The sequence below is a fragment of the Pipistrellus kuhlii genome, unplaced genomic scaffold, assembly GCF_014108245.1.
Source record: "Pipistrellus kuhlii isolate mPipKuh1 unplaced genomic scaffold, mPipKuh1.p scaffold_m20_p_11, whole genome shotgun sequence".
NCBI classification, from domain to species: domain Eukaryota; kingdom Metazoa; phylum Chordata; class Mammalia; order Chiroptera; family Vespertilionidae; genus Pipistrellus; species Pipistrellus kuhlii.
This window is the reverse complement of record NW_023425416.1, coordinates 18,201,542-18,219,241: the sequence shown is the minus strand read 5'-3', so window position 1 is coordinate 18,219,241 and position 17,700 is coordinate 18,201,542. Positions and strand designations below refer to the sequence as shown.

The following is a 17,700-nucleotide window of genomic DNA, read 5'->3' as shown; positions in this document are numbered from 1 at the left end:
TCTATTTTGAAGAAGTGGCATTAGAAAAAGTTTAAGTTTAAAAAATGTGGCTCTCAAAAGAAATTTCAATCATTGTACTGTTGATATATGGCTCTGTTGACTAATGAGTTTGCCGATCACTGCCCTAAGTGATTTGCTGCACATGCAATCATTTATTTGCCTTTCTTTTCCACTCAAACCTAAGCTCTGCAAGGGTAAGGGTTTCTCATGGATATCCTGTGCCTGACACTTAGGAGCCACTTGCCACAGATGGGTTGTGTGAGTAAAGGAAACTGGACAACCTCAGAAGAGTGTGAGAGAGATAGGTACTGGGCTCTGGCAGGGCACAGGAGGGCTGCTCCAGGCTTAGGTCAGAGGAAGCCTAGTAGAGTGCTGAGGTCAACATCAGGTTGAGGGTGAGATGAGGGAAGAAGGGAGGAAGATTCTTGGTAGAAACGGTGGTGAATTTGAGGGGATAAATATTGTTGAGCATGAATGGGGTGCAGATGATGGCATTAGGGGTTGGGGCAGATGAACTCAGAGGAAGGTTCTTTCGAGAACTTTGTCCCGCATGCTGATGGATCAGGGCAAGTGTACCAGCACAGTGGAACAAGAATGCCCAAGCCAAAAAAGGATAGAGCAGAGCATCTTTCTTGTCAATTATATGGGCAGGACCAACGCCCCACCTGTCCTCCACCCATCTACTTAGGTAGATGCTGCCTGGCCTGGAATAGTCACACAGGCCTTGCATTTCTCCTCTGGTTCTGGCGCTCTGGTTGGCTTCCTGATGTGCTCCCGGGGGCATTTTCTGGCTGGGTCCCAGACACATGAATGACAGGGTAAAACAGGACCCTGAAATTACCGGTAATCAAAATGATGGGTAATTCCCGTGATTATTGTGTCTGTGAGAGACAGGTTTGCACTTGGTACAAAACCACTGCTGCAGCAAAAATGGGTCCTGTGAGGTTTTCAAATTTGAGAGGCGTTTTTTTTTTTTTGTTTTTTTTTAATAAAATGTCTTTGGCACTACTCATTCTTTTGTCCTGATAATGAGGTTGATTAAGGATATTTAATATAATTTATGAGGAAATATGCTGAACCTTTTTTAAAAAGGCAAAGAATAGTGAGAATGGATGCAATTGTATAATTCTTATACTATAGTACGGTGGGTCAGCATTGAGATTCCAGATGTCCCTCCAAGGGCCTGTCTGAATTCTTAGGACACTCACAGGCCATGAGGAAGGAAGGGGATGTAGGTCGGGCAGAGGAGCAGCTAATGGCTTCCCAAGCTGAATGTGGGGAGTGGAAATAGGAGTCAGGTAGTAGGATGACGGGCCTGCACAGATACCTTTGCTGCCCCCTGTGGATGGCAGCTCCCTGGTATAGAGAGAAAGGGTTCAGAGATCATGAATTAAACCCCGCCAACCTGACATTCTCTAGATCAATGCAGGGGGTTTGGTAGCAGACATTTTCAAACTTGTCCAGCACCCTAACGCAAATGAATCCTACTTGGCAACCCAAACAACAACAGGTGACAGAGAAGCTGCTCTGGCTGATACAAAGGGAGGAGCCCACTCAGCCACCCCAGCCCTGTACCCCCGGACCCCTTTATGATCCTCCAGTGTCATTTTATATCGTGGTTTATAAACTGGATGCACACAAACATCTAAAAAGTAAATATGATTTGCATGTATTTATATATAATGATACTTTCATATTTTATTTTTTATTTTTTTAAAATATATTTTATTGATTTTTAACAGAGAGGAAGGGAGAGAGATAGAGAGCTAGAAATGTTGATGAGAGAGAAACATTGGCCAGCTGCCTCTTGCACACCCCCTACCGGGGATGTGCCCACAACCAATGTACATGCCCTTGACCGGAATCGAACCTGGGACCTTTCAGTCCGCAGACCAACACTCTACCACTGAGCCAAACCGGCTTTGGCAATACTTTCATATTTTATATAAATTATTTGAATTTTCTGAGACAGAGGTCCAGCATAATTGAAACCTAACCACACACTAACCCACTTGTCACCCAGGTATTTTCTTTGGCTCATACCTGAGCTGAGGGATATTATCTGACCACAGAGAATCATGCATCATGCTACCACATGAGGGGTTTCCACTCTCCCCTACAGCCCTCCATTCTCATCCAAATCAGGCCTGGCCATCTTCCAGGCAAATGCCCTTGTTCCTTCACATGGAAGTTAGCTCTCTATACTCCCTCAATTTCCTGTTCCTGTATCTATGAACTTAATGTGCTATTTTTAGCTGGTTTCCCTCTGTCTTATCCAACAGACTGTGCACTCCTACCCTGGCTACTTCTAGTTAGCATTTGAGATTTGAATCCCATGCCATCTCTCGCAGGAAGCCTTCCCTGACTTCCCCAGGCAGAATGAGGCCCTTTCTCTTTTTACCACTAGAGCTCTCTGTGCTTTCACACGATCAACCAACCATTCTACATTTTTGCCATATTTGCTTACTGTCTGTACTATTATTTCACTGCTTTCTGTATACCAACTTTAATTTACTTAAAAACAAACAAACTAGGGCTTAGTCTCAATAACAATATACATAAAATGTGTGTAAAGATAAACAAAAGAACACCAAAACAGAAAACTAGGTATGTGTTACGGGGATTGACGTTAAAAGAGGAAGTCAGAGATTTGGCGAGGCAAATAAAAATGACAGAGAAGAAACTTGTGTTCTATAAAATCTCATAATCATGTGAAATTAACCAAGATGAGTGCTCCCTGAGATTCCCAGGTTTCTATTATAAACACCCCAACGTTCCATTTTATGAATGTGGAAGGCAATAAAAAGCTTGCTTCACAAAGTGTGGAACATAAGAAACATTGGAGCTTTTCCAGTGATACGTTCTTACGTGATGCTACAGAGACGATCTACTCTTCAAAGAACAGTCAGGAGGCAGGAGGGTGACACCAGGAGCATGCAGCATAGGAACACACTGTGCAAAGCACTTGACCGTGGCTCTGTCTTGGAGAGAGTGCCAGCAAGGGACAGAAAAGATCGAAGGGACTCAATTTCCGCAGCAGTGACAGCGAGTGTCAAATCGGCTCCTAGGAATGCTTTAGAGGCATCTGGCCTAAATGATTTTGGAAATTTCTGGTGGCCATAATGACTCCACCATCTGCTGGGTGTCTTGTAAATAATATTTTCATCGTGCTTTACAATAGATTGCTTCAATAAAGGAAATAGATGGCATAGCAGCAGCCATGCCAACTTAACATGGTGCTCTTGATTATCACACCATCATTTACTCATTATGGCAAGTGTCAGTCTCCATGGAAACTGCTCCATTTTTTTTGAATGGCAAAGTATATGCCGTAGTTGTGCTAAATAGAAAACTGTCCTTCTTTCCATGTTCTTATGATTCCCCCTCAGGTGGGCGAAGGGAAATCCAAGACTCTGGCCCATTCCCCGAGTCAATAGGCAAGAAAGAGCTAAAGCAAGAAACTTGGAACTTGGAGGAAGATTACCATGCTGAAATAGAGACCAGCTTCCTTCTTGGGCAATCTCAAAATTCATGTTTCCCCTAAGATGACCACAGAAAGTAGGATTTAGAGAGACTAGAGAGAAATTCTTAGGCACAGCTTTTCAATCTAGTAGGTATAAAACTAGTTCTGGGCAAGGTGGAATCTAACCTTGGTTCATTAATCTGCTTCTTATAAGAAAAATAGTCTATTCTTACAACTGTATACTCATATTTCAATGCAATATTGACTCGAACTCCATTGCCACTATTGGTCACATAAATCATCATTTTTTTTATGTCATTGGGGTATGATGCAGTAAAAAATTTAAGTATGTCTGGCCTTTTGCTCTTGGCTCCTGGAATGCAATTGCTGTTTGCCTGGGTGTCTTGGGCTAGCCCGATAGTAACAATGTGATTTAGAGCCTGGGCTTTGGGTCATGGGGTATCAGTTGGTCTGGAGACTGATGCAATCAATCAATCATGCAGATACAATGAGCCCCAATCACATCTCTGCCCACTGAGGCGAGGGAGAGCCTGCTTGGTTGGCAGAGCTCTGTGTCTTGTCACACATGGACGCTGGGAAAGTGATGCATCCTGACTCCATGGGGAGGGGACGAAGGAAGCTGCATATCTGGTCCTTTTCCCAGACTCTGTACTGGTGCTCTTGGCTAATTTTAATCCCTGTTAAACCACAAATGTGAGTAAAGAGCTTTCAGTGGGTTTTTCTAGCAAATGATCAAATCTGAGAGTGGTTTCATAAACTCTCCAAACTTGCAATTAGTACCAGAACTAGAGACACGTTTGAGGACTGCTTCCTTTAAACTTTGTAGCTGGCCAAACTTCTTCAGACAAATATAAATTACTATTGAGATTCTGCATAGGGTCATGCACATAACATCTACAGATAGACATAAAGATATCTTTGCAAAGACCTCAAAATGATTGGCCATGTGCATTGGAGAATTCGCCCTCTACTCCATAGTACAGATAAGTGATTCAGGATAAAAATCAGTTGCATTTGGTTACTACAGCTCTGTTAAGGTGGCATCCACCTACTTTATATTTCCATGTCTGGGGCCACAGAGTCAGTCTGAGTAAGTAGGTAAGCACTACAGTCTGTGTCAGTGGGATTTCTTATGGGTGGAGAGGTAGAGTTAGAAGCGGACTCAACACCAAATCTGGTTGTTTTTGCCTCTGAAATATTGCATTTGGGTACATCCATGGCTCTGCACTTTTCTTTCACTTCTCTCCACTGCCACTACCATCTCTGTAATCAAAGCCAATATCACAGTAAATAATATATCCAAGCTGAATTCTGATTATTTGCATATAGCTATTGCTCTGCACACCTGCAAGAATGATTTCTTTTAAAAATGTAAATCAGATTATGTTTGGTTGTGGGGTTTTGGGTTTTTTTTGCCTCTTTTTCTTAAAAGCCTTCAATGGGTCCCCATTGCTTTTAGAACAAAGGCAAACATCTCTAATTTGTTTTATAAAGCTCAGTGTGACACGGTACTTGTCTCCCTGCTTTATCTTGAGTCACACTTCTCTGCATACTCTCTCTCCACTCTGGCCACACAAGCCTTTGTGCAGGCTTTCATATTTGCCAGGCCTCTGCTACAGGACCTTTGCACATATTCTTCCCTTTGCCTGGATGGCTTCCCCCACACTTTGTGTTTCCTTATAGCCTCACATCCTTCAAGCCATTTTATGAAAGTAACTCTCAATCTCTGTAGATAAGTTTTATAGTTGTCTATACTTCTTGTTCCCAGAGGTCTTTCACTGTTAGAGTTTCACATTTATAGCTAGTAGGAGCCCAGTGCATGGTTTGAAATTGCTTGGCGCTGCCCACCCTTGAGTTGCAAGTCTGGTCCTACCTCCCTTCCTGGCCCTTGAAGCAGCCGTAGCCACTGCTGATCAGGCCCTCCCCCAGCACGGGCATGGAGGCCCCTGCTGCCCCATCTGCAATGCTGGGTACACAACCTCCTCCTGTCTGATGGGCCCCTTACTGAGTCCAGGTTAATTAGCATATTTTTTATTTTAGATAGATAGATATAGGTAGATATAGATAATTTGATCATCTATGTCCTCAGTAGACTGACTTTTTTTTTTTTTGCATTTGGGTAGACCCATGGTTCTGTACTTTTTACAAGAGCATGTCGGCTTTAGCCCAGACTTTGTTCAGATAATGATTATAAGGCAGAATGCTGACAGCTGTCCCTTTGGGATTGAATATTGTTGGAATGAGTGACTATAGAGTAAACATAGTCTTTTAACATCATCATTTGCATGGAGGAGGTGCTTTCAGATGTTTTATTCTAGTGGATTTGTCCTGAGCCACTTTTTTCAAAAAGTGTCCTTGATGTCCAAGGACTGCCTAGTAGGACAAGGTACTGCTATCCCGGATTCCTGTGATGTATAGTGTTAATGGATCTGGGGAATTTAGAACTGGGGGAATCAGTTAAAGCTTGTGGTAATCATGTTGATTATGTATAGCAAGCTTAAGTTTTCATAAAAAATAATTGAAAGTATTAGGGTTTATTAACATTTCTTTCTAATCCTCACCCAAGGTTATGTTTTTATTAATTTTTAGAGGAGGAGGAAGGAAGAAAGAGAAAGGGAGGAACATGGAGATTCCTGAAAAATTAAAAATAGAACTTCCATTTGACCCAGGGATCCCACTTAAGGGAAAGTATCAATCCTGAACACCAGTCAGAAAGATTAGATACACCCCTATGTTCATAGCAGCATTACTTAAAATGTCTGCAATCTGGAAACAGCCCAAATGCCCATCGGTAGATGAGTGGATGAAAAAAAGATGTACATTTACACAATGATAATACTATATAGCTGTAGAAAAAGAAGGATCTCCTACCCTTTGAGACTTCATGGATGAGCCTGGAATTATAATGCTAAGTGAGATAAACCAGTCAGAGAGAGACAAATATCATATGATCTCACTCATATGTAGCATCTAATGAACAAAATAAACAGATGAACATAGGTCCAGAGACATGGAAGCATGGGACAGAAGGACAGATCTCAGAGGGGAGGGTGGTCAGGAAGAGATTAACGAAAGAACTTGTATGCACATATACATAGCCCACGGACACAGCAATAGTGATGTGAAGGCTTTGGGGGTGGGACAGGAACCACATTCAGGGGGCTCAAAGTAAGGGGGTGGGGGCATCTGTTATACCTCAATAAAATTAATTTTAAAAATAGACTTCAATGTTGGACTAGTATTTGCATTAAGTGTAGCTACTACTACCATCTTTCTCTTTTGAACTTCTTTTTGATTTCTGAAATTTCATATGAAAAACAGAAGTGAGACTGTTCATAATAAGTCACACACCTTCCCCTCTCCCCGTTATTATTAAAGAGCTGATTTACTGTTAGCAACTAGATTAAAATCTGCAGTCTGCAATTAAGACCAGTATATATGACAGTGTAAATGGGGCTTGAATACTTTATTATTTGTCTTTTTACTACTGAGGTGCCTTAAACCATCGTACTTGCAAGAAAACCTAAACAACTCATACGCGTAATTACAACTTGCCATATTTTTAAGTTTTCTGCTGAGACAGAAACACCTTCAGATAATAATAACCACCTGCATTATGCCAAGTTTTCACATTCACTGTGTAACTCAATTCTATAACCACTCGAAGAGGTTCGATTCACTGAGAGGACTCACACTTGTCAGAGGAGTTAGGTCTGAAAGTCAGTGTGCCTGGCAAGCATTGGGCATGATAGAATTTTCCTTCACAGGCTATTCAATCCATGCTAATCCAAGAGTGTGGTCCAAAGACCAGCACCATGGTCAGCACCAGGAGCACCTTAGAAATGCAGTCTACGCAACCCAGTGAATCCACAGCTACATTTTAACAAGACCCCTGGGTGATCGTACGGACATTAAACTTTGAGAAGCCCTGCATCACATTATTCAATAATTCGTAAGGCCTGCCACTGTGGAAGCTGAAGAGTCCAGAGTTACTTACTTACTGGGGTTCTCTTTGCATTTTTTAAAATATATATATTATTGATTTTTTACAGAGAGGAAGGGAGAGGGATAGAGAGCTAGAAACATTCATGAAAGAGAAACATAGACCAGCTGCCTCTTGCACACCCCCTACTGGGGATGTGCCCGCAACCAACGTACATGCCCTTGACTGGAATTGAATCTGGAACCTTTCAGTCTGCAGACCGACACTCTATCCACTGAACCACACTGGTTTCGGCTCTTTGCATTTTTGCTGAGGCTTCACTTCCCCCTCGGGATTGACTCTAGATTGACTGAACATGGAAAGCAAAAAAAGCAGGCTTTCTTTCCTTCACTTCCTTCTATCATTCCACCCTTTTTTCCTGTAGACCCCATGTGTCTGAGTTCACCTTCGTTGAAAATACATGCATTGCCACTCCTGCGGTGTTTTATGTATCAGCCACTCGCCATGGGCCAGGGGCTGTGCTAGGAGGTGGCGATACAATGTCAAGGAGGAGAAACACCTCCTATCATTATGGAACTTAGCATGGGAATATGTCTACGTGGAGATGGTTATTAGCAGGCCTGCATGGCGGGAAGAATACTGTGGTCTGTTCAATATCATGTGCAGTTGCAAAATAATTCTAGTGAGTAACACCTCCTGTTAGGAATCCCTATAAACTGACCCTCCACTCTAAGAGGCCATTTTCTGAGTGATACCATCACTGGTGTATCTACACTCCTTCTCCAACCCGAACTAAGGCCAGAGGAGTGGAGTGAAGTTAAGGCAATTGCATGCATCTTCTGCATGCACTCCCAGCCCCAGGCCCATAGTGGCCAAGGAGAACCGATGGTGTTGAGAATGAAAGCAACTTTCAGGGAAGGCTGGGTGGCATGCCAGATAGGCCCCGTCTGTAGCTCTGCCAAAGCCCCTCACTATTGCACAGGCCCAAGCAAGTCCCAGGCTGCTTCCGGTGCCAACCCAAGCTGGCTATCAACAGTCCCCAAACAGTGTAAGCAATGTCATGCTCCCGTTTCCTGGAGGAAAGGGGTGGGAATGCTTCATTGCACTGCCCTCTTGGGATTTTATCAATTGCACTTTCTGGCTGATAGCTTTCTGTTCTGTTCACATCTGTCTTGGAGAAGAAGAAAGCTTTGTCACTTCGAAAGGAAGGAGTCACCCATGAAATGAGGGCTGATCACCTAATCCTGTGATCTGAGTTCCTTCCTGACACCTTGTAACTGCTTACATCCACGCCAGCTGTTTGCTGTCCTTAAAATGCCACAAGGCATTACTCAGTGTCCCTTCCTCCCCCACACAATGCCTGGCAGATGTTTGGGGTTTGATGTCTTTACATGCCTTTCATCAGAGCAGAGACTGCACTTCTTGGTGGCTGTTCTCCCCGCACAATGGCTGGGAGGTGCTCTTGTGTATAATGATCCATCATGTTTAATCAGAATTTGCAACTTCCCTCTGAATGAAAGGACGAGCTCATATTATAGGACATTTATGACTAAATCTATTTACTATTTATGAAGAATTTAAAAGCTTAGCTATCTTCTTCCAAGACACACTGTAAAGCTTGGGGGGAAAAAAAACCAAACAGCTGTTTCAAATTTCAAGTCATTAGTGGAATGCCTGAACCAGACTAAAACGTTCTACTTGAGTGTCTTTTTGAAAACAAAGCTGTTGAAGACAATGATATCTATTACCTATTTCCCCACTGCCACTCGAGCTGAGGGCCTGTGGCTCCTAGGAGAACTCCTGATGCAGAGGCCTGGACCACCCCACCATTGCAGCCTCCCAGTCCTCCCAGTCAGAGATCATAGTGAAATGGGCTGTGGGGGTCAGGTTTCCACCTTGGCTTGAGGGAGGGTCACAATGTGGCCGGGAGGTGCTCTTATTAAGGGCAGATCGTGAGCTTATCTGAACACAAGAGTCTCCGAGAATTCCCAGGCAGGTCTGACCTCCCCAAAGTCCTGAATGATTCTCTTAAACACCGAATGAAAGGGGACACCAATTAATGATGTCAGCCATGCATCAGACCACACCCTGAGACCGCAGCATATGCTGTGTCACTCAATCCCCAGAGAACCTGGTGGATGAGGGACTTTCAATCCCCATGTTGACAGACTAGGCAGCTGAGAGAGGAAGATGCTTGTGTCAGAGTTGTGCCACAATTCAAAAGCCCTTGTCTCTGACCTGAGGCTGGCTTTCCGTCAGAGATACAATGTTTGTTTCTTCTGGTATCATAGGGCTTTTCATGGAAAATTGAGTTATTCCTAACAGACATCCATATTAAAAACTAGGATGTTGGCTAGAAGCTTGGAGCAACACTTAATTCCAAATGGTCATGGCAGTTTTGTAAAGAATTCTTCTTGATCCTTCCCAGTGACACAATAAAGAACTCACTGGAAGTCAACACAGGTCACAGGGCAGGAGAAGGCTCAGGTTTGAGGATTGCATGGAACTGTACCCTTAGGTCAATGTTTCTTCCCCAACTGAGGTACCTTTCTGAATTAGATCATTTGAAAACCATCATTTGTTTTATAAGTGACATGTTTATCTTATAATATTTAGAAGGTGCATAGATCTTTTTTTTTCCTGTTTATAAAAGTTCTGCTCTGAACACATACTCCTTGGCTTGAAATTTTGTCCATTTGGGGCCTTGGGGGAAGAATATTTCCATTTTTTTCGCGTTTCCAAGTGTCTAGTAAATGTCCCTACAAAGGTGACACATTGTGTTCACACTCAAGCAGGGACAGGGAATCTGACATGGAAGCTTCTTAAGAAAACTGGGTGTTCAGTGTTCCCCCAGATTCAGAAGCTTCTTAGCTGACATGAGGCTTTTAGTTTTGAGCTTTCAGATCAAGGATTGGCCGCATTCCAGAGAACACTGGGCGAATTGGTTGCCTGACTTTGGCACTGTTCTTAGGGAAGATCCTTTGCTATCCGCAGCTTTAGGATTTCTGACCATGCGATGTATAAAGTCTGAGAACACATCCTATTCATAGCTGATGACTCAGAAGCCTGCCTTGTCTCTCACAGAACCTCCTCATGCTTCTTCAGGTTATGTTTTCTGCCGCTCCCCACTGGTTAAACCCCAACTGGCCCCTTTCTCTCTGCAGGATTCTTTCCCACAGCCATCAGAATAGAATTTCAGGATATTTGCAGTGAGTTCTAATATATTCTCACCAGCCACACACACATGTGCTTGCCCAGTGGTTTTCAAATGGGGCATCTGTGTCCTGAGAGAACATTTGACAGTGTTGAGGGACATTTGTGTAGAGACATTTTTCATGTGCATAATGGCAGGCTGGAGATGCTACTGGCATGTAGTGGTTAGAGGTGCTGCTAAGCATTCTGCAGTGCAACTGTGTAGCCCCAACTACCACCAGTGCCAGGGTGGAGAAGCCCTGTGGTGTGGCTATAGGATCTGCCTCAAACATTCCATTTTCTTCTCACTGCAGGGGGCACTACAGCTGCCAGAAGCATGGCCTCTGGCCTCAGATAGCTCAACTTAACTCCTGGATGACTTTTGGGAAAGTGATTTGAAATCTTGGTGCCTTACTTTCTTTATCTGTAAAATGGGTCTTATGATGCATATCTGATAAGGTTTTTATGGCTAAACGAGCTCATACCTAGTACATGTTAAGTACTTGGAATAGTGTTTGGTTTCAGAAAGTACTCAAGATCTGCCACCTGACACGGTTGCTAAAAATGTTGTACCAGCTCACACCCTGTGACTTCATATAGGATAGTCCTTCTGTCTGGAACACTCTCTGTCATGCTAGCCTACTTTTTAAGCCACAGTTAGAATGTCTCCTTGCCACCCCGTGAGAGTGAATGGCTATTCCCAGGCCTCTTTACATCCTTCTATGCATCTGTGTATGGTGTCCGAGAGGAGTCAGACGTTCTGCCTTCTCTGCGCTGTGAACTCCTGGAGAAGCTGAGGCAGGTCCTGTCTGGGTTCTCTAAGCCCAGGCCCTACAACCAGGAAGGCCGCATAAATCACACTGGTTGGTTGGGGTGAGGCTCCATTGACAGGAAGAGGAGTAGAGACAAAAGAAAGACTAAATCCTCTTTCTTTTCAAACTGGATTTACTCTCCTTACTAAGCCTCACAAGGCTATTTGTTTAACAATAAGAAGCCCAGATTTCAATTTGACACATGCAGTGTCTCCAAGCCAAGCTCTAATGGTGCTGGAAGGTGACAGCTTAACAAAGTGCAACACATAGCCCTGTTTCCTCCCATCACACTCAGCACACACCTCCCCTGGCCTTAGGCACATACACAGCAGATGATGTTATCTGGTGTTGATCCACCTCCTTGTCTTTAGCAATCTATCTTTCTTCTCCTTTCTGGTTCTGCCTGTTCACTTTCTGTAGATACTAGTAAGGTCACCAGTGGCTACTCATTGCTGGTGATCATCTTTAGGTAAAATAAAAACATTTTGTTTCCCTTCCCTTCCGTCCCCCTGAATGCACTATGAATCTGAATCTTCTATAATGAGGGATGCTTCTCTTCTTGGCGTAAATGTGAACTTGTCAGTCTGAAGATACTGCAGGTTTTCTTAAAGAGATCCTTGGGTGTGATGGGTCCTTAAGCTACTTCTGTCACTAATACCTTGGACAATTTTCTGAACCCTCTGAGATGTAGTTTGTATGTCTATAGATTATATCACCGCCTCCCTCAGTGTGATGCAGTGTGGTGAATGAGATGCTGTGCGTGTGGGCATATGAGAAAACAAAACTATAACATATGTATAAGGGCAAGCTGATTGTAACAGTGAATTGAATGATGTGATTTTTAAAGAATTATCTATATTTTCCTTTTTATCTTTCTCTGCACTTCTAAAACATGGGGTCATTGACACTACTTTATTGACATTATTTAGTGACCAATATAATCAATTTTGTGTGTTTTCCTTAAAAAAAAAAAAAAGGGAGTACCTGAAAAATCAGAAATAGAAAGCAATAGTTGTTACTCTCCCTCCCCTATGTAGCTGTTTTATAGCTTAAGCTCTGGAATGAGCATCCGAGATGCTGGGAGATGGTTCTCTTCAGGGGCACAGAGCTGGCCTGTGGGTGAGGGGAGTATACTGGCTCTTGTTCCTAACTTCCCATGCTGGCTTCATTGCAAAAGTTCTCCCCAAACAGACATTGGTAGCAGAGATCCTTCTAAGCAATGCCTAACATTACTAACTGTCCGTGATCCACACAGAATGTCTGCTTATTGAAAAGGACAGACTGCTTTTCCTTTTGCCTGTATTCTCCCTCATCCTTATACACTGGTGAGGCCCCGACCAGGCACCGATCCCTGCAGCTCGCCAAACACAGGCTCAGTAACACATGGTGATTTGTTACACATCCTTATACACTGAGCTCGGCTTTTTGCCCTTGAACAACATGAGTACAGCACGTGAACAGATATACGGCTGCCGTCTGGGTGGTGATTCAGAAAACCATCCTTTGTACTGGCTACAGGGTCCCATGACCAGACACGTGGTGGGTCCACACCGCCACCTTGCCTACTTTCCAAGAATTATGTGCAACTTCAGAATCCGCTGCCACAGAGCCTTATAAATCATGTATGAACGGAATGGAGGGAATCTTCCCAACTGAGAGAAAACCGTTGTTGGAAAAGATTTTGTTGTTAGTTCACAGTATTTATTGCCCACTCCACAATGTAAACCACTGTTTAGATGCCATAAAAGAAATACTCCAGAGGAATGGGCCCCGCACTCTCAGAGAGAGACTGTATTTTCAGTCAATGGAGAGTGCTAAGAACAAAAGCTATCTATCTCTACAATAAAGGAAGCTCTCATTCTCCTGCTTACTATTGCTAGGCGATGATGGCTCAGACCTTTTGCGAGGATGGCAATGTCCTGTGTCTTCGCTGCCTAACTTGGTAGTTACTAATAGGTGTGTCCACTGAGCAGTTGGAATGTGGCTAGCGCAACTGAGAAACACAAGTTTTAATTTTATTTAATTCCAACTAATTTAAATTTAAACAGCAGAGTGTAACTACTGCCTGCCATGTAAGCTGAGAAGCTATAGCTCAGTTGGTAACATTCACAACTAGAAGAGTAGCAGCTAATTATTGAACATTGTATTATATGCCAAGCATTGTATTATGCATTATATGCACTAATTTATTTTTTATTTTTTAAAGTCTATTTTTCTTTATTTCAGAAAGGGAGAGAGAGGGAGAGAGAGATAGAAACATCAATAATGAGAGAAAACCATTGATCTGCTGCCTCCTGCACGTCCCTCACTGGGAATTAAGCCTGAAACCTAGGCATGTGCCCTGACCAGGAATTGAATCATGACCTCCTGGTTCATAGGTCTACACCTCAACACTGAGCCACACCAACAGGCCTCTGTGCACTAATTTAATCCTAATGAACAACTCTCGGAGGCAATTACTAATATCATACTCACTGTACAGATGAGACAACGGATGCACAGAGAGTAGGCTCTGAGCCCACATGACAACTAGAGTAGGACAAAGTTGAATTTAACACCTTGGAATAAGGGCTCTAGCACCCTCAGTCTTAACCTGTGCACCAGCCTGCCTCTCCATAGGATGATGGAGAATTTATTAACAACCAGGTCATTGCTGCACGGGTTATGTCAATTCTTCTCACTACCTGATTGGGCAGAAAGGCAGGAAAACCATCAAAGCATGAAAAACAATTTAAAAATAGTAAACTCTTTTGAGGGCATCAGGGCTAAATAAATTCAGAGTTGTCCTACCGAGTCGCTTGGAATAATTGCATAAGGATGTGTCAACTCCCTTTGCCTACACATCCTGTGGCCCTCTGAGCACAGGAGAAAAAGAAATATTCCCCCTGCTTTCTACTCGGTGTTGTCATGGAAATGCAGCCTCAAACAAAGATGGTGCTGTTTTTCGCTCCAGTAATAGAGTTCGGCAATTAGCATCATCTTTATTTAGTCTGCAACTCCAGTCTGGAAGATCTCTTGAGAGAAGACCTTGAAATAGCTTCCCACAGCGCTACCAGACATCCAGAGAGGACTTCCTGGGAACGTGGTGAATGCCACTGATGTGCTAAACCTGGATACACTTTAAAAACAAAATCGGTCTGTTTAATATCCTGAAAAATGTATTACCGTGTGATCGCCATCACATCAACACCATATTGTGGGTGTTGATTATCAGGCAGAATCATCAGTAAGAGTTCCCGAACCTGGATGTGCATCAGAATCCGTGGGGAAGAGTGTTCAACACGTGTGACATTTTGATGAACATCAGGGTGGGGAACAAAGGACTTAAATTCGACCGGAGTATAAACTCAGGTGCCTTTCAAATTTCGTCTTGGCACATTTCAGGCCATAAATTGGATTTTGAAATTGGTCCTTCGTTCTTCCTTACAAAGCTGGTACTAACAGGTGGTAGTAACGGAATGTAAACTCGCCACGATGGCGACCGTGCTGCTGTCTGGAGGCCTGCGGTCAGGGGATATGCGCTGTGTTACGAAATTAAATGAAACCCGAGTGTGTCTAAATGTGGTTTCCTGAGTGGCTCCTCTGAGAGCACAGTACCATTTTGGCTTTAGGACACCGTTACTCTAAAACAGGATCAATACTAAGCAGGTTGAGGACTAGACAGGAGAGGTATTGATATTTCCATTTGAAAATCCGGCCGGGTTTTCAGACGAAAAATCAGAGGCAGGCAGATTACTTGGCACGCAAACTTTATTGTGGAGGGTACAGAAGGGGAGTGGGTACAGAAATGGCAGGGCAGAGGATCAGACTGGCATCTCCAAATTCTTTCCTAGAGGGAACACAAGCAGAAACATCCAGTTAATTGAGGGGACACCATGGCAACACCGCTGCCTACCATGATAACACCTCCCATGCTGAACTCTGGTCCGAGAGCTGTGCTTTCTGTGGTCCTCAACCACCATGCTACCCACTGAGTGCCCCGACGTGTCAGCATTCAGTCTGTGTGGCCTACACAATAGCCCCACACGCTGGTCCCCTACTCTACTCTGTTCTCCTTTATAGGGCGTCAGGTAGGAGCCCCCATTAGGGCTACTGTCCCTGCTACTTGACCCAGAATAAACTGACTAAGAATTCAGTACTCAGGAGGAGACTGGCTTTCTCAGGGGACGTCATTGCTCCCCCAGTTGGTGGCTCTGACATCATTGTTAAAGCCTCAAGAAAAGGTTCCAGTGGGCCAAGATCTCAAGACTTCTCTCAGTCTAGTGTTTCCTTATTTTTGGACCATTGAGAGAGGAGGACATTGCTGGTACATGATGAGGACCACCCAGGACTAAGCCCACACTGGAACCGGGGCAAGGTCTGTTCCATTCATTGGATGCACTGGTAGGCTGGTTGGCAGAGCCTCCCTGGGATACTCAGAAGGATGCAAAAATGATAACTTGCCTGGGACAATCGCCTGACTGTGGGCCAGTGCAGATGGTCAATGTGGTTGCACTTTTTCACCTGAATGGAAACAACAGCTCAAGTCTTAGTCTGGACTCTGGCAAACCACCGGGAAATGCAAATGCAAATGAAATTTGCAAATATGCCAGGAATGAGGGAGAGATGAATTAAGTCCCAGAACAAAAACCTAGCATTTTTTTAAGAGGTGGCCAACTTAATCAAATTTTTAACTAACACGGATGAGAAAGCCAGTGTCTTTCTACAGTCTTGCTATGATGCAGGAAGAGGGAGAAGAAACAAACGATGAAGCTGTAGCAGGAATTAGCTTTTCACATTCCTGGGAGAGGAAAGTGTCCCTTTTTAATGCTACCAAAGCCTCTTCTGGATTTGTCCTTTTCTTAGGTTTCCATGCCAGATGCCATCACTGTATGCAGAGGTGGTGTCTGCTTAGAGCCATCAGTATGTGACGCTTTGTGATTTTAACTGTCAACAGGCTGCGCTCAGTCCTGGATGTCCTGTAGGTCTTGATTATGTCAGTGGATTTCGATCACTTCTCAAGAGTTCAGCATTTCCAGCTCTACAAAGCCATGTTTTTTGAGGCAGGAGCTATACTCTTTAATTTTCAAACCATCCAAAGAATCCAAGAGTAGGTGAGATAGCATCGAATAGTCTCTTCTTTGAGGTATCATTAAGAGGGGGGGAAAGGAAAAAGAGGCCACATGTCCTATTCCAAAATGGCCCTGAAATCAGATTATGATTTTCAACTTAAAGCCCTGGAGGGCCTCGCTCATCTTCAGGAAGCAACTGAAGAAAATGACAGACAAATGCTGATTAGATGAGGATGCAGACAGAAACGCCTTGTCCAGTTCCACTCAATTTCAGAAAGATATATTGGGAAGGAGTCTGGCCAGAGGACCCAAGTGCGGGCATCCATTGTGCCACTCATTGGTGTGTGTCTCTGGCAACTTGCTTCACATCTCTAAGCCGGGTGCCTGCTATGAGAAGTGAGGACAATGAGATTTGTCTCAATGGATGGCTGAGCACTTTGGAAGGCTGCAGCCATAGGGATGATACGGTGCAATTATCATCCTGGTAATTGATATTGTTGTTGTTGTTATTAAATTTCTGAAAAGAACTATGCCAGGTCCTTTGAAGACTGAGATGAATAAGCCTGGCCCTCCTTGGAGTTCTCCTTTTGAAGTAAGCTTGAAAAATACCAAACTTCAAAGTATCAATGAAGATCTCGGAGAGGTTTTGTTAATTGATGATGTTGCAGTATCCTGGTCTCCAAAGTAAACCTAATGTGTTTTCGCAAGCAAAGATTAAGGGACTCTATTGCACTCAGTCATTTTTCTATCACTCAAGACAGATCCCAGAGCTGTTATTTGTACTTAAAATGCTCTTCGGCGTGCCAGCCAACCTGAAGTTACCTGTCGAAGTTAATCACATGGAGTGGTTCATAGATCAGGGGGTATGAGCCTGGCTGTCCTGCAGCAACCTGGCTGAGTGATGGATGGCCTGGCCTGTCAGTTCCACCAAGACAAAGGCTACTAATGAGCCATTACAGGACCCCAGTGAGCCATCTCAAAAACAAGGCTGGTTGTGCGGCTAGAGGAAAGGGCACCTGATTCCTGGGCAAGCTAGATGTCACCTCCCCAACTCTGATGACTTATGGTAGACAAAAATACACCCACCAGGAAAAAAAAAAAAGGAGAAAGGAAAGCCAATTAAAACAGACAAGCATGGACTAACAGTGCTACCCACAGCTTTTTGTAAAGCAGGGCTTTCATTGATGTGTTCCCATGCCATCTCCGGGGTATCCCAGC

The 17,700-nt window shown here is 43.7% G+C and overlaps 1 protein-coding gene across 6 annotated transcripts in view; it reads right to left on the bottom strand.

Moving 5' to 3' along the window:
- The window catches only part of GRM7 (glutamate metabotropic receptor 7), a 736,691-nt gene that overhangs the window by 26,452 nt on the left and 692,539 nt on the right, over nt 1–17,700 (bottom strand). For 2 of the 6 annotated variants that reach the window (XR_006741094.1, XR_006741091.1), the window contains exon 13: nt 15,175–15,934. The exons of 3 other annotated variants lie outside the window; for them this stretch is intronic. The gene's annotated coding sequence lies outside the window, so the exon portion shown is untranslated. Of the gene's footprint in view, nt 1–15,166; nt 15,935–17,700 lie in introns of those variants that run through there. One more of the 6 variants, XR_006741092.1, reaches the window with a different exon arrangement.